Raw genomic sequence first — 21698 nt, forward strand, 5'->3', positions numbered from 1 at the left:
TATACACACAGATTCTACTATTGTCAATGTATCATTATTGTGTAAAATATAACCCTTGGGGAAAACTGGATGAAATGTACTTGGCTATGTTAGTAACTTCTTGTGATCTATAAAAAATAAAATTAGAAAAATTGTTATAGTCAGTTCATTAAGTCACAAGTAACCAAACAAACTTGGCAAGAATGATTATTTCCATTAATACCTGCTATTTACTGGGGGCTGATATTGTAGGCAGTAAAAAAGAACACACTATCCATACACATGATATTGTAGGCACTTCACCCGTGCACATTGTCACAGTAAACTAGGACTGTAAGTACTGTTATTACCATCCTAACCTTACAGATAAGGAAATTGTTGCCCAGAAATATAAATTATTTGTCTAAAAACAACTAGAAGACAGGATACTGACAAGACAAAAACTCAGAAATATCTGTCCATGCTCTATATGTTATCAAATCAGTGTGCAATTTTCCAAAGAATTCCATCAGTTTGGTCTGTATAACTTTAAGTCCTTACATATGACTTGATTCTAAGCATCACTCCAAACCATAATTCCAAAAGACTACAGTATATCAAAATTTTAAAAAGAGGCAGAGTAATTCAATCACATAGGAAAAAAAAAAAACACACGCCTGTATTTTCTTCTGGATTGTTGTTCTATTTTCTCAGCAAAGGGAGTGGCTGGTGACTCCTAGTGACAAAATCTGCTATTTAAATAGAGTATGGCTGTACCTACAAGCTGAAAGAAAAATACATGCCTCTTTGTACAGCCTCTAAATGATAGCGTTGTATAAATACATAAAGACACGGCGAAGCCTACAGAATGTTACAGGAGCCACCTGATCTTTGACTTCTAGTCTTTGTCTTCTGATCACCCTGAATGCACGTCACAGACCTGCATATGTGAGTGTTCACAAGAAATACGTGTCAGACACGCTAGGTGACTGGTCCGTGGTCACATGGCAGGTGGGTGGTGAGGACAGAGAAACCCCAGAGATTTCCTCCACATAATTAGGAAGAGGTATCTGTCCACCTCTCTTCCTTTTGGAATGGTGAGTCGCTGGATCCAACACCATCCAAAACTCGACAGTGCTTCCACGGTGGGTGAGCCTCTATGGCAGTCAAAGGGAAAGCCCAGATGGCTGCTTCAGGGGAGGCCTACCAGGGAATGGGCTCTGGTGGGGTAGAGTCCCTAAGTAGCAGGGTTTGGTCCTTAATTGTTTCCAAGTAGAGCCTTCTAGCCCTCTAGCGATACTGGGGAGAAGCCCTGGATGTGAAATGAAGTAAGCTGGTTCAAGTCTGCTCTGCTACCTGGGCAATTCTTTTCTTCTCTTTTCTTTTTTTAATAAGGAACTCTGAAAAAGGACAGATATTTTGATCCTCCAAATTCACCCACTAAGAACTCCTATTTTTCCGTAGCATCTTCCCTTGAATTTTGGAAAGGTGAGTCCCTAGCAAAGAAAACACTTACATGAATGTAGAATAATTGTCATCATCATCATAACAGTGCCGCTTCTTTTGGGGCAGGGGTGGGGGGACACCAGAATCGATACAATTGCACATGTTCCTACGCCCCTGAGAAGGACTAGATCATCTGGTGGTGTTATGAGATGAATGCACTCAAAGTAGCTGTTGAGCCTGTCAAAGTCAATCTGAAAATATCTATAAGAACCTGCAAAATCTGACTTTTCTAGCTAAAGGAGATGTTTGAACATGCAAGCAAGGCATTTATTTACAGAACGCCCAGGCCTGTCCATGTACAGTCTCCTCAAGGTAGTCAGCGCTGAAGGGTGGTCCACAGATGGGCGGCTCACCCGGGGTGGGGGGGTCAGGAAGGGGGTTTCCTCCCTCTTCGATCCCAGAGAAAAGCATGGGCTCCCCGATGCCTTCCATCAATGGCTGAGCTCTGATCACTTAACTCCACCTGGGACCAGATGGAAAAGCATCCATTTCTATCACATCCAGCAAAAACATCACTGTCCTTTCATTGGTATTTTAAGATTGACTCAAGTACAGGGAAAGACAAAAATAAAAAGATGTTGGAGATTTGAAGTCAAAAGACAGAGGGGTGAGGAATGGTTCCCCCGCAAACGCTATGTGATGGTGGCCCTCGGGCAGGGCGCAGGTGTGCTTGCAGACCTAGAAAACGTGTTATTTTTATTTTTCATTGAAATGTTTTGGACATTGACACAGGAGACACTGTATACAGAATTCTGTATTTCTGGTTTCTTTTGAAATCTTCTTTAGAGGATCTGTCGATCCCAGGCCTGACTTCCCACAGCGAAGGACTCCAGGTCCCTGCTTCTCCCCACCTCCAGGTCCCTGGACTTGCTTACAGTTCAGTCATCTCTGCTGCATTACCTGTCCGACTCCAGCAGCGTAGGTGTACTGATTATAAATATATTCACCCAGCACATATTATCTGTCGTGCAATGAGAATTTAGAAAAAATCTTTTCCTTCAAAGATTTTTCTCAAATTTCTGAAGATCAACAGCTTCATTGCAGTGACTGTTTCTGAAAGAAAAGAAAGTAGCCACATGCACTGCAGCAAGTCGGCCATCCGGGAAGCCCCCGGCCCCTCGTCCTGCATTCTCCCCATCCTCTGACCCGGCCACCCTGCTCCGCTCAGCGCGCCTGTGTCTGATGAGCACAGCACGTCTCTCTGTAGTTTAAGACAGCAGTAACCTGAGCTGTGTTTCGATGGCCATTTCCTTTGACAGAACCATGGGGACTCACGAGATTAGCCAGACATGGTTAATGACCTCAAATAGCAAACAGTGCAATAGGAAAGACATCGCTAAACATGCTGGAAGTTAAATATTGATTGCAAACCTGGAAGAGGGATAAAGAAAAACATTTACAAGAACACACAGTGTTATTTCCAGATGGGCAAATCAGAGAAAGCTTAGTGCAAATCTGCACAGGACACAGACTCTTAAATCCACACAGAACCTGGAGGGGTTGTGGTGGTGGATTTGGAAACAAACGAACAGAAGGGTAAGCAAAACAAAATGTTCCTTTGAACATTATATAAATGACACAGAGGGCCCAAGATCACTCCAAGGTCTAAGATGGCTGCTGAAGCTCCAGCTCTTACACTTGCATTCCAGGCAGCAGGAAAATAGAACCCGTTGGTTCATGACTCCCAGTTGAATGATCTCCCTTCAAGCAGCCTTTCTGGAAGTCCCAGATAACACCTCCGTCTCCACCCCGCTGTCCAGGTGTCTCTGCATTTCCCGTGGGCTCGCCCCCCGCAGGGTACGTGTTGAGCAGCACCCGGGAGTCCCGTCCAGCCTCTCAAGTAGTAAGATGATGGACTGAATATTTGCTCCCTATATGAATATTTGTGATGTGAACAATATCTCCACGTTCAGCAACCAGTGCAGCCATAGGGTGTCTGGGTGAAAGGATCTGTTTCTGAGATGGGGTGTGGACACTCCTGGGGACCCACGTCCTTATCAGCTTCACTATCGTGGTCAGAATAGGCGGGGCTGTGCTCTGGTAGCCCCCCTACCTCCAGAAGCCTTACTGCAAAGGCTTGCTCCTCGGTGTGCGACGTCCCCATCAGGCATCGGGAGAGGGCCGTGGGCCACGGTGGCCCTGCCCAGGACCCAGGCTGTCCCAGCAGATGTCACATTCATCCTGATGGGGAGACAGAACATAGGGAAGAAGGCGTGGGTCACTTTTGTGCTCACTTCCTCGGCCGCCAGGTTCACCAATCCTGTGAACGCACTGATTTTAAGTTTAGGCTCAAGAGGGTAACCCCACCGTGCGCCCAGAGGAAGACGGCTGGCGGGACGTGCCCCACAGACAAGCACAGAGAGTGGCCTCCAGCAGCACACTGCCTGGAGCCGAGCCTCCACCTCCTCTCGTGGCCTGAGTGGGGGGGCCGGCCTGTGATGGCTAAGTGGCACCTCTGGCGGTGTGGCTGCCCTGACAAAGTTATACATAGAAAGACGGCACCCTGAGTTTATTGTCAGGATCCCCATCCTCTGCACGCTGTGCAGCTCAAGTTGGCACATGAAGTCACACTGGCTTTGAGTCTAATGAGGGCACCAGCCATTGTCTCCTGGGCAGTGGTTCTCTGGGAAGGCCAGAAGGTCAGGTGGCCATGAGCAGGGGGTCAAGGCCCTCATATCAAAGAATGTAGATTGGGGTCTTTCATTGCATGGGTTTGAAACAGTGACTGGAAAGGGCTCATGGCATCCATGAGTGTCTGGACGCAAACTTGTGAGATGTGGCACATGAAGGAAGAAAACAATGGGGATTCCTGCCACATGCAGCCATCCCACTAGAAACCAGCCCCACTGAAATTTTGGGAGCCCTGGGCGACCCACTTCACCCAGCACCTCGCTCTGACTTATCAGCAGTAGAAAGTGGTGAGAGCTGATAGCTCAGGCCTGACATCCTACCCTACAATTAAATACAACACAAAGGGAGTATGAAGATGTGATCATTCCACCAGTGGGAGTGAAAGGCGAGCCTCACCATCCCGGGGCTGCTCTCCTTCAGGGAGGGCTCCTCCTAGAACTCTCTGAGCTGCTTGTAGCCTCAGGACGTGCAGGAGACAGTAACAAATGCACCTAGTTATAAAGCTGGCTGTGCCCCCCATTCTGCTCTTCCCAAGTCCACACGACCAGGATACTTGGCCCAAGGGGACCTCATAGTCATCTGTATCCCCTCAAGAGAAGTGTTTGCTGGGTTCTATGCGGGCTTGACTTGGGAGCAACAGCAGGCTCCCAGAGAGGATTCCTTTCTACATCTCCAGGAGCCTTCCTTCACTCTCTCATGGGTTCCTTGGGTTTGGGGTAGACCAGCTGCCTGTAAATCAGGTGCTTCACATCTATTGATGCCTCATACTGTTCCTTCACGTCTAAAATGTCCCATCCTTCTCCCTCTCCCTCTCTCTCCCTACCCCCTCTCTCTCCTTCTGCCCCTTCCCCTGTTCATGTTCTCTAAGACAAACAAATAAAATCTTTAAAATGTCCCATCCTTTTTAAAAACTTTGAAGCACATATTGTATATTAAATTTCTTTTCTCAGAGAAGATGTGTAAGATCAAATGGGCAGCTTGAATTTGTGAAATTAAAGTTGGATTCCAAATAAGTCAGAGATTTTGTAAAGGAATCCAGAAAGTCCCGATTAGCTTGGTTGCTCTTTTTTTGGTGACCTACTCTTGGGGTCTGAAGCACTCCTTGTTTCTTTTCTTTTAAATAGAGTCTTTTTTTTCCCCTCCTATAAGAGCTATAGTCACAACCCACACAGAACACTGACCAACCCACATGTCAGTCCCTCTTTCCTGGGCTCCTGTGGTCTCTTTGAAGATCATCAAACAGGATGAGGAAAACAGATGGATATCTGTTTTTAATGTATTTCTTTCTCTGCTCTCATCCTTAATCTATTTCCAAATTAGAGAGAGACACTCTTCCTGTCCTACACTTTGAAAATATTATTTTAGGGCATTTGTAGGCACCTGTCTTAAAAAGCTACCTGCTTCCATTTCTACAAAGTAAAACATTCTTTTAACGTGTGTCTGCACATACTGAAGAAACCCAAAAGTGACCCTAACGTTCAGCAAGCAACCCTCAAAATCATAGGTAGGCAAGTCACACTCCTGTTTGGCAAAATTGTGGATAAAGTGTGCAGGATTTTCAGCAGATAATGATTATTTTCTTTGGTGAGAATATATAAGCTGAACGGAATTTGTCAAAAATCTGCATGTATGTGTTGGGTAGTTGCAGGTAGTTGAACAAAATCTAGTTTGTATTTAGGTGAAATGCAGGTAGTTGAACGTGCAGGTAGTTGAACAAAATCTAGTTTGTATTTAGGTGAAATGAACAAATCTTTTGTTTTATAATGTGTGGGGCTTTATTAAATTCCTCACGACAATCAAAACATTTTGAAAGTCTCTTTTTCTTCAGGGCAAACTACCCAAGAGCTAGAGGGGACAAACTTTTGTTGTACCACACATATACTATGGAAAGGATGGTCATTGTTAAAAACTGCTAGAATCAGCTCTACAGGTAAGGAGATCTGTTATCCAAGTTGCCCTGTTTGTTTGCCATAGGACATCTTAGTTACAACCTTAAAATAGGAGATGTAGCTTCATCTAGTTTTCTAGACCAATAAAGGAATGACATATTTTGTGTGTGTATGCACAAACACGCACTCACGTGCACATGTGTATGCACATGGTATCCCAACCTAAATCAGGGTTCACCATTTTCAAGTGAGCATTGGTGACTTTCTGGGAGGCAAAATGACTTTTGTTGCATTTAGAGGTATTTCTGGATTTATGTGTGTTTTCACATACACTTCTTTACCATGGCCAACCCCAAATGATTTTCTGCATATTGTGCAGTATTGTTTATTATTATTACTATTAATTTCCTCTGTAATCTAGTGGTATGCATGCATCTGTTTTTCCCTGAAACAACCCAATCCTCCAGCCTCCCTCTTCAGTGATGCTTGATTCATGCTGGTGCTGGTACTGTAATCACTCTCATTTGTATTATTTGAAATCATAACACAAGGTCACCATATTCAAATATTAAATATTAAAAACTGAACTAGCACTATCTTGACAGAAGGCACAGATTTCAGAGACAGACTAATGATGTCCATGATTATTAGAACACACTTGTATGGCACGCTTGGGTCCCAGATCTCAGAATGATGTGGCAAGAGATGCCCTATTATCCTGAACCACAATTGCTGTTGCCAACACCACTGGTCAGGGCAGGAGCAGCTCCTGCAGGAGGTAGACAATCTATACCACTTCCATTTGACACTGAGGACAACACTGCTATCAGTCCCTATTTTTAGGGTGCCCTATGGGTTTTGAACCTTTGCCCACTTTCCACTCTGGTCACCAAAAACCAAGGCTTTTTGTGTCCTGGGGAAGGAGTTTTTGGGATGTGGTATTTTGAGTGCTAAAACTGGGACAAAACTGGGCGAATTGAGATGTTGGTCACCCTAGGAGCTACAAAATAGAAAAGACCTGCCCAACTCACATCAGACCCTGTTGGGAAATAAGTCTTTATTGTGTCAAGCCATTGAGACTCAGGATTGGTGCTGAGAAAGCGGGCGATGTCCCCCTGACTAATGCCGAATACTTCTTCCCACTGCCTGTCTCCAAACCCAGCAGCTCATGTAGACATGCTGTTAATCAGACAGCACAACCCAGCAACAGGGACTTCATGCTTAAGCCAAAGAGTGATATCAAATAAAGAAAGTTCAAGTTCCAAATTAAGTCTGCGTACCTTCTGAGTGCCAATCCCCGCACCGGGGGCAGGAGAAGTGGCACTCCCCAGGCTAGCTGCGCTGGACTATGTGCACAGAAGATAAGCGGGTTTAATAAATCATGAAGAACTTTCACCAAAGGTGGCTGTGCCATGAATTAAAGTGGTCCCGGCAGCTTGACATTTCACATGTCTTAAATTAGGAATAACGGGTTCTTCTCTGGTCGTCTACACAATAGATAATATGAAATATTAGATCTGAAATGTGTTTCATACATGACTTAATTCTAATTTCTATAATTTAGTTCAAGCATTTATTGAGTGGCTTCTGTGTTCCAGAGACACAGGTAAGGGGTTTAGAGGTAAATTATACACTGTCTCTTTTCTGAAACCATGTGTGCGGATGTGCTTGTGGGCATGTGTTATGGTAAAATTCACATAACATAAAGCTAACTACAACTTTCAAATGAACAATCCGGTGGCTTTTAGTATTCTCACAATGTTGTGCATCCATCACCTCTACCTGGTTCCCAGATATTTTAATCACTTCAAAGGCAACTCCTTACCCATTCAGCAATCACTCCCCATCCTGCCCACCACCCAACCCCTCCCACCCACTAATCTACTTTCTATCTTTATAGATTTCCCTATTCTGGATATTTCATATAAATAGAATCATACAGTATGTGATCCTTTTTACATCATGATTGTGAGGTTCATCCTTCTGTACTATGCATTCAAGCAAAAATTTGCAACCAAATATTCATAACAGCACTATTCACATAAGCCAGAAGATAGAGACAGGCCAAATGTCCATAAGCTGATGAACAATCAAATAAAATGTAGTGTATTCATACCATGAATATACTAAAATACCAATATTATTAATATACAAAGAGTTTTAACAAATGAAAAATCTCTTCGTGTCTCAAAGTGACTATACTTAATAATAATGTATTGTGTGCTTGAAAGTTCTAAGAGATATTTAGTGCTCTCACCACATACACACAAAAAATGAAAAATGGAAAGTATGAAGTTGATTGATGTGTTCATTAACTTGACAGCAACATTTCTATCACACATGCATGTATATCAAAACATTAAGTTGTATGCCTTTAACATACATACATACATACATACATACATACATACATACATACTTTTTCTCAGTTTTATGCCAGTTGAGCTGGAAAAGAAAGCCCTAAAATTAGGAGGTTAATGTGCATTTTTTTAAAAAAAGCTACTTGCATTTTTCTACATTACATTGATTCATTTTTGTTTGTAGCCTTTATTCTACAAAGTGGCAGAGGCATTGTCAAACTCAAGTTGGGGTGTTCTCAGGCAGCCCAGGATCCAGGGACAGCGCTCTGTCCTGTAGGGCATGGCCTGCATGGAGCTGGAAGTAACCTCAGGTGCCTGGTGCCCTCATCTATTTCCTGAAATCTCCAGGCACCACTGCTGTTCGGGACCTCGTCCACAGGCACCTCCGGTGCAGAGGATGGCGGAGGCTCCTGGCAGCACGCAGGTGAGAGGAGTCCCCGAGCTGCCCCAGGAGCACCCCCAGAGAGCTGCGTGGGCATCTGCACCCCACTGCTCCTGGGCTGTGCTGGATGGGCCAGCTGAACTCTGGCCATCCTCCACCCAGGTCCCCAGTGCACACAAGTGCAGGAGCCCTTTATTCCTGGACTCCCGAGCTAGGTGATATTTTGAGCACGTCTCACTTCCTCTCCTGGGTGCTCAGAGCCAGTGAAAGAGGGCAGGTGGGGAGACAGGAAGCAGCGAGCTGGCTTTTCCCAGGGACACAGAGCGGCTTCTCAGTAATCCATTATTTTCCCATTTTTACTTCTCCCCAGGCAACGAGTGCCTCCTGTTCTGGCTTAAATGAGAGAAAATCATGTGATAGACTAGAAAAATAAATCACCAGGAACAAACAGAAATAAATGACTACATCACTGTGTAATCCCATTTTAATAAACATAAAAAAATAGGGGATGCGTGTTTATTTAATAGTGTTTTCTATCCTAAGAGAAAACTAATAAGCCAGAAAGGAGAACCCACACATATGACTATACAACATTTTCAAACTTCTGTTTATTAAAGTGCATTATAAATATACTTAAAGGCAAAAGAAAACTGGAGAAATACTTACAATAGAGAAGACAAGGCATTTGCATCCTTAATATATAAAGAGCATTTATAAATCAACCAATATAAATGCAAACGCTTTAATAAAAACTGGATCAAGGATACGAACAAGCAAATCATAAATGAAAATAAGAGGATATAGGAAATATATATTTGAGGAAAATATGTATTTGAAAAATCTATTAATAATAAAAATTCAACTTCATCATTAATAAAAAGAGAGCAAAAATCTGCAAGATGTCTCACTGATCAGTCTAGCAAAGGACTTTTAAATACAATCTCTTTTGCTGGTAGAGCATATTGAAATGGGCACTTCCTTAGTAGAAACGTTTTAAAGAACAATTTTGTGATATGGATTCAAAGTCTTATAATGGAACTTCCTATTTGACCCCCAACTTCACTCCTTGATATTTATTTCAAGCCAATAATCAGAGTTGTAAAAACTATAAGGGCTTCTTTATGGTGTAAAGCATTCCCCATTTCAGGAAAGCTTTCAGCAGTGATAGCAGGTGATCGTTAGCCATACTAATGGCATTTTTATGTATAGGAAAAAGGCTGCACCAAATGAGCTGAGGATCACGACAAGTCTTAAATTTTATCATTTAACTACTTGATCATCAGAACAGAATAAGTGGAGAAGCCTTAATAAAAATAGTGATGATCACGGTGGTCACAATGGCGATGAGGGTAATGATGATGATGATAATGGTAATGACAGGGATAGTAATGATGGTGATGATGGTGGTGGTGGTGATGGTGATGGTGATAATGATGACAGTGATGGCGATGATGATGATAGTGGTGATAGTGGTGATAATGGTAACAGTAATGATGGTAGTGGTGATGATGGTGGTGACGGTGGTGATGGTAGTGATGATGGTGGTGGTGGTGATTATGACACAGAAGATGGTGATGTAATAGTGGTGATGATGATGGTGACAGTAAATAAGAAACTTTGTGGGTGAGTCTATAAAATGTGATGATGCTGATGCTGATGAATGATGAGGATGGTAACTTATATTCACTGAATACTGATTTTTTTGCCAGACATCACAGGTCTAAACATTTTATGTGAATTAAACCTCATGTAAGCTCTTAGCAGCCTGGTAAGTAGGCTTTATTACTTTCCTCATTGTACACAAGAAAAGCACAGAGGGTTGAGATGTCTCTGCCTTTGGAAGAGAAAGATGGAGAACCTGGGTCCCTGGCTGCTGAGCTCTGGCTGTTTCACATCAGAGAACCACGTGCTTCTAAAACGTTCAGTCCATGTTGTGTTGAATTTCTGATGCCTGCAGATGATTCCAATTTCTTACTTATAGGGTAGATTTCAAATATGGTAAAATAGTTCATTGTGAACTGGATCACAGGTCTGTTTAAGACACCACTTTCCTAGGCCGTCTTCCCTCCAGGGTCCCACAGCCCCTCTCCTGTGCCAGGCAGCCTTCAGTCAGCTCTTCTGGAAATACTGGAAAGAACCCAAGTGTTCAACAATAAGGACTGGTAAAATAAATACAAGCACAATTTGTAACAATAGCCACAATTATTGAGCACTTACTAGGATAGGCACTATGAAAAGCATAGCCATTCCTTATAGAAATTCATCATTATTACCCAAATGTATGCATGGGTGCAATAATCCATAGCTCTGCAAGCAATATTTAAGTATTTTAATTGACATGATAAGATGCTTTATTTGGCAGATATTGCTGCAAAAATGCTGCATAAGCTTCAATCCCCAAAGATTGATGCCTCAAGCTCTCACTTGCCTAGTTTACAAGCCTCCGTGTTAACAGTGACCAAGTGCTGTTGGTCCTACCTCACTCCCACATGCTGCTTATTTTATTTGGGCCAGAAGCTGTGTAGGACCTGCTTTTCTCTTGGCGGATGGCAGAGGTACACAAAGGCTGGTCACACTAAACAGTACACTTAAAGCTTTTGTTCATGTTGGCATCACTACCATCTCATGCGTGGGACTGAAACATGTCATATAATGAAGCCCCAAGTCAATGACTAGCAGGAGGTACCCCAAAGTCACAGGGAATAGAGGCCATGATGTGTATTTTTATTTGTGGGAGGGAGTGAAAAATTGAGAACAGTAGGGTAGTCTACCACAGATGTTTACAACATCATTTTAAAGAACTAAATGTGCATTGGGTTTAATGCCTTCTGTATCAGAGAAGGATAAACATTATATGGTCTCATTCATTTGGGGAATATAAAAAATAGTGAAAGGGAATAAAGGGGAAAGGAGAGAAAATGAGTGGGAAATATCAGAGAGGGAGACAGAACATAAGAGACTCCTAACTGAGAAATGAACAAGGGGTGGTGGAAAGGGAGGTGGGCAGGGGGTGGGGGTGACTGGGTGACGGGCACTGAGGGGGGCACTTGATGGGATGAGCACTGGGTGTTATGCTATATGTTGGCAAATTGAACTCCAATAAAATTTTTAAAAAATAATCCTTTCTGTGTACATGATCCATCTACCTGATGTATACGTATATGCACATATTGGAGTAAGGCTTAGAGTAGAAATATATGAGTGCTAAATATTATCTCAGGAAGGATGAGTGTTCTGATTCTATTTTTAGGTAATCTATATTTTCAGGGTTTTTTGTTTTGTTTTGTTTTGTTTTGTTTGTTTGTTGGCAATGAAGCTAGATGAGTGACATTTTATTTTTCAAAGAGGACTACGTCATGGGTCAGAGTCTGTGCCCTGGATGGCACAGCATCTGTGCCTCTCCTTTGCTCCTGACGACCCATGCATATCCAGGGCAGGAGGGTGGGCTCCTAGACTGTCTTCTCCTTCTAGCCTTGGAGGAGCCCTTCTGTGGGGCTGTCCTTGGCCTGCCTAGCCCTCAGGGTCTCCGTGCTCCAGGGCAGAGTGGAGTCCAGCAACCCAGGGCCTGGCCTGGTTCCAAAGCCCCCGCACTCACTCAGGTCTGTGAGGTTTTCATTGCCCTTTCCTGGAGCAGGGACAGTCAAAGTCAGGCTTCTCCTTATTTCTTGGGTGAGGGAACCTCTTTAAGTCTTTGGTTCATTTAAATGCAAATATTAACAAGATGAGTTATTGCAGGTTCCTGCAGCAAGCAGCAGGCAGTCATATCAGACATGGGATTCGAGTGCAGTGGTTTCAAATCCAGCATGGTATCCCTGCCAGTCCCTGCATGCCCTGCTGGACAAGTGAGTCATTTGCTTAAAAACAAAGACAGTGGCACAAGAGAGAAGCGATTCCTGGGAGTTGACATACTTGCACGGAGGGCAGGCACTCGGAAAGCCCTCTCGTCCTCAGCAGCCCTCTCCCGAGGCAGCCTCTGTACAGATGCCTGGCCGGCTGCCCTGGGGCCAGTGCTAACGGTGTGCTCTGATGAGCCAGGCAGGATTTCTCAGTCACATCAGGGAGTGTTCAGCACAAGCAGGGAGAGCGTGGATCCCACATAAGCCATTGAACAATTCTGCTGGGCATCTGCCAGGGGCCCAGCAAACAGGCCCCCAGAGTGCCCAGGACTCCAGGTGAGCAGCCTTGGCTCAGCAAGCAGTGCGCGTGGAATGACTGGCGGGAGCTCTTGGTCATTAGCAACACAGTCAATGAAAAACTAAATCACGATGTGGACCAAAGCAAAAGAGAAAACAAGAAAATCCAAATCAAGTGAGTCTGTCAGCCCCTCCAGAACTGCCAGCCTCAGAGATCTGTATTCAAACTGTTCTCCCTGCACGCTCAGTTATTCAGTCAATGAACAGACACGTGTCAAGTGCACAAGGTGTGACAGTGGATGTGGGCCCCTCGAGGCCAGGAGGGGAGTTAATCCGTGCTAAGAGCCCTGCTGCTCAGGCATGGGAGCACGGGCGGGGTGGGGGGAGCGGGGGACTGGAGCCAGGACGGGCACATCTGGACACTGGGAGGGAAGGTTGGTGTTTGCCTCCATCGTGGAGAGGGCAGGGAGCAGGTGGGTCCTCCCTGGACCCTCCTTGGGGTGCAGGGGGATTGGGAGGTGGGCAGAGGGGAAGGCAGGGGGCTGCAGAGGGGTGTGTTCCCATCCTCTATCCAAGCAGCAGAGGCCAGCAGGACGGGGGGCCCGTCCGAGGTACATCAGAGGAGCAGGTGCCCAGGTGCATGGGATGAGAACAATGACAGCTCTAAGCCCCGTCTGACTCATTGTGTCACAGGTTCCCGGACACAATCTCCTCAGCCCTGCAGCGGCATCAGAGTCCCCAGGGCTGGTGTCTCCCTGTCCCTATAGTTACCAGTTGCATTAAGGTCGGGGCCGAGGGTAGGGGTCGTGTGGCATCACTGGTCAAAGAGACACAGGTATGGAGGCCGGGAGGAAGAGGGCAGCGCTGAAGCCCCCAGGGTGACTTCTAGGGGCCGTGGAGGGTGTTGCGGTCCAGAGGCCCCGGAGGAATTCTTTCTTTAGGAAGTTCTTTCTTTCGAGGAGTTGCATTTGAAGTTAGAACAGCAGCCAGACATTGGATGTCATCAAACACGGGGCTGGGAAAGCCAGCTTTGGGGGCCTGTTTCTCCCAGAGCTGAGGCAGCAGTTCTCTTCTCTCCGGCGCCAGAAGCAGCGGGGGTCTTACACGGAAGCCCCGACGCAGGGCCCATCCTATCCCTGAGCACCAGAACCGCGTGCAGCCCTGTGGGGCGACGGCTGGGGCAGCCAAGAGAGAGGGATCCCCTGTCTGTTGTCCCTTCAGACCACCCAGCCCCGTGTGAAGGGCCCAAGGGAGGGCAAGCCAGACTGGGGAGGCGTAAGCCACCAGGGGCTCAGGGACGCCTGCGGGGCAGGCCCGGGAGGGCCCCGCACTGGCTCCGAATCGTGCTAGTGCCGAGGCCTGGCTCCTGCCCTCCTGGTGTCAGCGCTGACCGCTGCGATGGGGATGGGTCCCCGCTCACGGTCACCCTCCCCCTGAGGACCAGTGCTCGAGAGGAGACAGGAGATCATTTGCCAAGAGGGAGAGGGCTGGAAGCCCACTGCTGTTCCTGCTGCCACTCCTGCTCCTCCCCACTACCCGGGCTGCCCCTCATTCCTGCAGGAGGGCACACGACCAGGCCCCCGGGCCGCGGCAGTGGCAGTGGTGACGGCGGCTGTGGGCCTCTCCCGCAGGGCGTCCTGAAAGGCGCCGAAGGAAGAGGACACTTTGCCGGCTGCTGGCCTCAGATGTCTTGTCTCAGTTACATGAGACTTAGAAAAAGAAAAGGTTGTTTCTTCGCAGTTCTCTGGTCTCACTGAGTGTGGCCAGGTCCAGAAACAGCAGGGTCAGAGTCTGAGTCAGTTCGTGACCTCTGGACCCTGTCTGCTGTCACTCCAGGGCCTCCTCCACAGACACCCCTTACCCCGTGGCAGCCGGACTCTGGGGCTGTGCACTTGCAGTTCACCTTCCCCATAAGAATTGCTATCACTTTTTATTTCCTAAGCCTGGAAAATAAAAGCTATTTGGACATAAATTTGATTGTTTTGTCTCTCCCACACAAAACAAAAACAATTTAAAGGCAACGTAAACAACATATATTTGTTGTAGTAAATAAAGTTCTTTCCCTAATAGCTTTTCAGTTCGAAACAATGTTTTAGTGGACCAGAAGAAGGCAAAAAAAAAAAAAAATCAATGGAAAGGAATAGCAGGTGCCTCCCTGACTTCTGTCTTTCTGGTACACTGAGGTAACTCAAAGTCGAAGTTACCCAAAATAGCTGCTGGTGCTCCAGTCATTACATCCACATTCCAGGTATCAATAAAGGGTTGGAGGCAGGAGAACCAAATGGGTCACACTTCGCACCTGCATCTGCTCCATTTAGGGAGCCTTCCCAGAACTCTCGCTTAACATTTCCCTTATTCACCACTTAATAACAGGGTATATTTGATTACGAGAGATGTTGGGCATAGTATACCTGAATAAGACTTTTTTTTTTTTTTTTTTTTTTACTTTAAAGAAGAAACAGAGTGGGTATCAGGTGGACAGCATTCTCCACCTCCCCTCTCTCTGTCTTGCACACTAAAGGGTTTCCTTCCCCTGGGATTTATACTGGTATCTGCCATACACATGTGGATGGACACACAGATGCTCCAGAAATTCACTCAGTCACACGTCTTGGCTTCATTCTGTTTGACTGACTTAGGTGATGTGCTCCTACTTGGACCAACGACAGTTGCCATGGGAATGACAAGTCTTAGTCTTATCCAACTAAGGACGTGAGCCTGGGGCTGGAGATGGAGTGGGCTTCCTCTAAACGCTGCGGCTGTGAGGAACAGGAGGCACCTTAATAACATGAGGGCTCTTTTAGGAAGGAGACAGGGGCTCAGGGATGGAGGGCAGGCACCTGACAGTGTCCACTCCGGAGCCCATGCCTGGTACAGTGCCTGGTGTTCAGAGGATGCTCTGCAGGCAGAGGATGAAAGAATTAAGTCACCACCTCCTCTTACTTTTTAGCGCCCTATTCTTCTTCCGTGTCCGTTCCTCCCTCCCTGAGCTGACCACTGTGGAGCCTGGCACGCAGGGCCCACGGCCACCTGGCTGCCAACTCACATGTGCCCGTGCCCGAGGGTTAACTAGAAAGACGCCGTGCTATCCCATCCAGCTGGAGGAAAACAAAATTTCTGGCACAGCACAGGGGGTGGGCAGTGGGCACCTGCCTGGCATTGCTGAAAACACACTCACGGCTGGGCTCCTGTTTCGTTTCCCATTGCTCACTGTCTGGAATGGAAGAATGACGAGTTTCCAGAACGATCTATTCCGGTCCCACATAAACTCCTCAGATTGTATTCTAGAAGGATCAGTCTTCCTGTGGGCAGATAAACACCGATAGCAGTGAGAAATACGCATCTGAATTCATCGTGTGTGTAAGTGTATGTGTGTGTAAGGATGCATAGTACTCAATCATATGTTAAGAACTGTCACACTTTCCAGTTTAACCCATTGTGAAATGTTGGAAGCAAGTTCAGCCTACAGAAGTCATACTTTTAAATATCAATCTCCATGCAAGAGCTAATAGTCATGGTCTAGTCATTACATATTATAAACATAGTTTTGAAAGCTCATGAAGAAACCCCCTTAATGTTATATATCCTAATAACTAGAAAGCAATATTTCCTTTTTTTTCTTTTGATGAGAAAAAAATGCCTCAGAGGTATCTCTTTTATAATACAGTGCCATTTTTCTGCACCATTTGTTTGAAATATCTGTTCCTATCATCAAAGATCTTTTTGGAACTGTTTGTGCTCCCACCTCAAATATTTATGGTTTTCAGGCTTGAGATGACTTATTTCTATTTGCTTTTAATTTCCTCATGCAATGTTTCAAATGGCACCACAAGTTGTTATGAATGGTTTCGAGTTAAATTATGTAGAGGTGCCACAGTGCTTCCGATTGCCTGCATTTGATGAAGTTATTAAAACAGCGGAAATATAAATTACCATAGCAACAAAAGCATAAATTCACAGCCTGTTTTATAATCTTGGGCCTGAAGGAAATTGTATAGGTCTTAACAGCTTAGGCATGATGCAACATGAACACTTAGACACTGAGTCATGTGGGGCTCAGAAATCCATCAGAGTCAACGAATATTGAATCCACGCAGTAGTCAGCAGTGACTAGCCTGGATCATTTCTTTTTTACTTTCCATGGGTCGGAGAGCCCATGGTGTACACAGGAATCCCCCCCCCACACACACACACAGGGTATGTCCCTGTGTCCACCGGAAGCAAGCACTTCCTGAGATCGGATCGAACGGTCAAGAAAAGTAGCCTCCCCCGAAGAAAAGTGTGTTCCCTCTCACTTGTGCATTCCACGTGCTTGCCCTATAAGCGGTGACATCCTTGTCTCCAAAGTAGCAAATGCATATCAAGGAGAGGAAAACATGTAAGAAAAGAAAATAATGGGGATCAAGACATTACAAGTCCCATAAATCTATGGCTAGAAAATGCTCAAGACATCAGGATAGTGTGGGTTATCTTGTCTTTGACGGACAAGGCGTGTAATTTGCTTGTTGTCTCACTTGATAATAACCCAGAGATTAAAAAAAAAAAAAAAAGCAAGGTGTCACCTATGTCCTTACACGCTATTTGATAAGCTTGACTGCTGTCAGCTGAGTAAGTGTGCCTTTGATCCGGTGTTCCGTGCTGCCCCTGGAGGCAGCAGGAAGCAGAGGACGAGATCGATTTCGTCCGGATTCTTTTTTCCAGCTCTTGAGAATTTTTCTAGAGTAATCTCTGACTTTGATCTATTGGTGTTTCTGGACAGAGTTCATGTTATAAAATTGCCACGTGAATAGGAATGTGTCTTCCCTAGAGTCCATATTACATCAGTAAGATGACTATACTGTATCTGGGGCCTGGGAACTGAGCAGGTTGCTACAACACAATAGGCTGAGGACCCTAAAACACATCAAGTGTCTTGAATCTTCATGGCAGGATTTCAGAAAGCTAAAGGAAGATCACCGTACTCTTCACAATCTTAGGAGAAAAAAAATGTAAACTGGCATGCTGTGTAAAGGGCTAATTCATTCACCCTGTAAATCTTTACGGAGCACCTAGTGAATAACAGTGTTGCTGCAGGCACAGGTAGCAACCATGAACCAAAGGCACCAGGCCTTTTCCTCAGCATGTTGGCTTCCTGCTGGGGGCAGGGAGGGCTGCAGTTGGGGGGCTGCAGAAGCCTCCAGAAGGGAGCTCAGTGAGAAGCTATGGCAATAATCGTGGCAAGAGATATGAAGGTGTCTTAGACGAGGTTATTAGTTGAGGATGTAGGTAGTTCACTTCTAGATACATTTAGAAGGCAAAGCAATGGTCTTTTCTGATGGAGGTAGCTTGTAAGTTAGTGAGAGGAATCAAGGAAATCAAGGGATTTTAGCCGGACTCACTGAATGACTCGGTGTCATGGGCAAGGTGCAGAAGACCTTCTTGAGGAGTGGGCAGGAGGTGGGGCATTTGATCTGGGACGTATGTACCTTCAGCACATGTTAGGGATATGAGTGTGGGCGCCCAGTGTTCTCCTGCAGGCTCCACTCGCTCGTCTTTGGTAAATGGCCTTATACTAAATCGAGTCAGCATTTACTGAGTGCTCTGTATGCAGCACACTGTGTACCCAGCACTTCATATTTCTTTTTCACATTTAATTATCACAAGCAACTTATAAGGACATTCACATCATCATCCCCATCTCATATATGAGAAAACTGAAATTTAAAAAAGATTTGAAATACCCTGCCCAGGGATTGGAATGGAAAACCTCTTGAAGATGCTCCCTTTGACAGAACATGTTCATCTGTGTCAAGAGAACTCATAAACTAGGAAGCATCACATCCTCCAATCCGGACAGAGCCCTACTGCCACCTATAAGCTTCACAGGAGGCCGCACTATATTCCTCTCCAAAATTCCTACAGCACTGATGCTAAACCCTTGCTTATTTGATACAGGTCCCCTACTGGAAATTTTCTTGGCAAAGAGTGAGTTTGGAAGCCTACTTGGAAGGAGGGAATACTCTGCAGGAGCAGGTGTCCTATTATTAATTAATAAATGAAGCATCCCGGCTCCCCAGAGTCAGGAGGTAAACACGTCATCTCCGTCACCTCTATACCAGCAGCAAACCTGGGCAGCAGGAAACCAGATGCTGCCTAGTGAAACATGGTCTGGAAGCCCAGACCCTGAGGGGGATCACTCTCATATCACGGAGCTTTAAAATAATCAGTTCACATTGTTTTAAAGTGCAAGAGAAGTGGATCTTTCCAGACCAAACCAAAAACCTATATTTTTACCCATAATATGACCCTGAACGACTGGAAGAATTCAGAAGAGCCAGAAGGGTCCAGAAGAACTTCTTACCAGTGAAGAAAAGAAAATAAGGTCAACACATATTTGATGGCTTTCTTGACCATTCTGCAAATCAACCAGATATTGAGCTGGAGAGAAACAAAACTACTCCATGAACACCTTTCACTGCCTGTTAGTCAGTTCTGACCTGCACATCTGGCCTTCAGGCACGTGTACAAACGTGATGCAAGTGTGTCCCAAGGGAGCTGGATGGCACATCTTGATGCAGGAACCCTGCCTATGCAGACGACGTCTTCCGTCCAGTCCACACAGCCTTGGCCAGCAAGCAACCCCCCACAGAGACTTTGCTTTCCTACTGGGAGACGTAGGGGTTTTTTGGCCTTAAAAGATCTGCACTGCTCCTTCCCTCACCCCCTGTGAGCTTACCAAGACCCTGTGCCTGAATCAGGTTCCTGCATGGCAAGAAATGACTCTCCCTCAGTACTCAAGATTTAGCTTCCAGGGTTCTTTCTTCTGTAGCATCATCTGCTTTCGTGAACTAAAGCATAGGAAGACAGAATCGGGAGTTGAGGTTGACTGGCAACAGGACATAACTGGGAGACCAAGAGACGTGGTGCCTGATGAAGAACAGAGGCTTAATCCCCCCACCTACGAATTTGGGATAATAATAAGAAGAATAGCACATCTCACAGGTGTATTGTCATAATTGAGTGCAGTGAAAAAAACGAGAAGAGGTCAGCGTCATGTGTGGAATTTAAATACCATTCCATAAATGGTTTCATTATCACCACCATCATCATCATCATCCAGAGAGAACTCCATAATAAATAAAAGGATTGGCCACACCAACAGCACCAGGTTCCTGGCCTAGCATGGCACTTTTAGGGAGTCAAATAAAATGAACATCTCAGAGAAGACCCTCGTACATGAGCTTGGCTTTCAGAACCAGTGACCCAGTCAGCCCAAAGGTTGGCCAGCTATGGAAGGTAAAGTGCCATGTGTTGTTTTTGTTTGACCAATCCCTCTACCCCCTTGTCCTGGGAATGGAACGCTGCTTTCCTGGGAGCCATCTCTTCTCTACTTTGAGTCTTTGTTGTTAGGAGTCCTGACCTTCTGGCTCTGAGCCCAGGGTTCTGCTAGTCAATGTGTTCCATCCCCCTGCCCCTCCTGACTGGTCCTGGAAGAGCCCTATGACTCAAGATGGATGGGCCTGTGAGTCTCAACCCTGGGATTTTTGCTTGAGTTACCAAACTGATTTGGAAGTGGATACTACTTAGAGAGTGTGAGTAGAGAAATCAGGAGTAGATCAGGAACCGGATCTCCCTTAGGTTGTGCCTGAGAGTTCCTTAACACACCTGCTCTGATATTTGCAGCGTCTGAGTATTAACTGTCTAATGCCACGGGCACTTCCAGACCCCTCTCCTAATTACCCACGCTCTGATTTACTTTTTATGGGTAATAGGCATATCAATTGCTCCTGCTTAGGATTGTTTTCACCAAGCACTTTACATTATTTATCAGATTCTATGAAAAAAATACAGTTTTCATTAACTAACTGCTATTCCAAGTGCTCCTTGTCATGCATTAACATATGGGCAGGCTTTAGATTTCAGACTCGTAAATGCCAACAACAGATGACCTGGTTAGGAGAGCTAGTTTTCCCATGAAGGAGAAACCATTCGATAACAATAAACACAGAGCAGCAGATGAGCTCCAACAATGAAACCATTTGTTCTTAAGTTACTGAATCTGAGACCATGGCGATGGTATTATTACGCTCCAGAGACAGGCGGGTGTGAAGGTGTTCAAGCCTTCTGTTCCAAGGAAGCAGAGTTTTGGGGCATTTGAATACTTGCCGGATGAAAGCCAGCAGCTTTCAGATAAAAGGCATTGCGGAGTGTGTCCTGCTTCAGCAAGAATCCCGAAAATCAAGCCATCATGGGATTGTTCCATGAGGAAGGGGTCTTTCAGAGCCCCCATGTCCACATTAGTAAAAGTGTCGAATCCTGCAGGACACGAAGTAGTGGTTTCATGCATTAGCAGTGAGCGACTTACTGCTGGAGCAATCAATCTGTGGGCTCAAATCCTGGGGCTGCCACCTACTTCGTATGTCATCAGGGAAAACTCTTCATATGCGAGATGGGGTGATAATGCCACCCACCGCCAGGGGCTCTTGTGAGGATTAGATGGGCTCACACTGCAAAGTGTTTGCAAGTGTGTGGGTACTGGCTGTCACTGGTCTCACCTCCATTACGCAGTTGCCACGTGCCGGTGCGCCCCCCGCCCCCTATACTGGGGCCTCTGGGATAAGCAGCTGTGTCAGGTTTCTGGTTCTGTCTACTGCACCAGGGATTCTGCTTGGCCCAAAATTGATCCTCAGAAAATATCTGTCAGGGTCATGAATTTTCGAATGCAGGCGGCCTTGCTACAGATTACGCTTTGTCACACTAGGCAGTTGATCTCAGAAAAAAGATGTAATACGCTTAGAAGGCTCCTGACCTGGCAGTTGCCACCTTGCCTTCTGGTCTTGGTCAGCTCACCCGCTTCTAG

This window comes from Canis lupus, chromosome 27 (genome assembly GCF_048164855.1).
Source record: "Canis lupus baileyi chromosome 27, mCanLup2.hap1, whole genome shotgun sequence".
In the NCBI taxonomy this organism is placed as follows: Eukaryota; Metazoa; Chordata; class Mammalia; order Carnivora; family Canidae; genus Canis; species Canis lupus.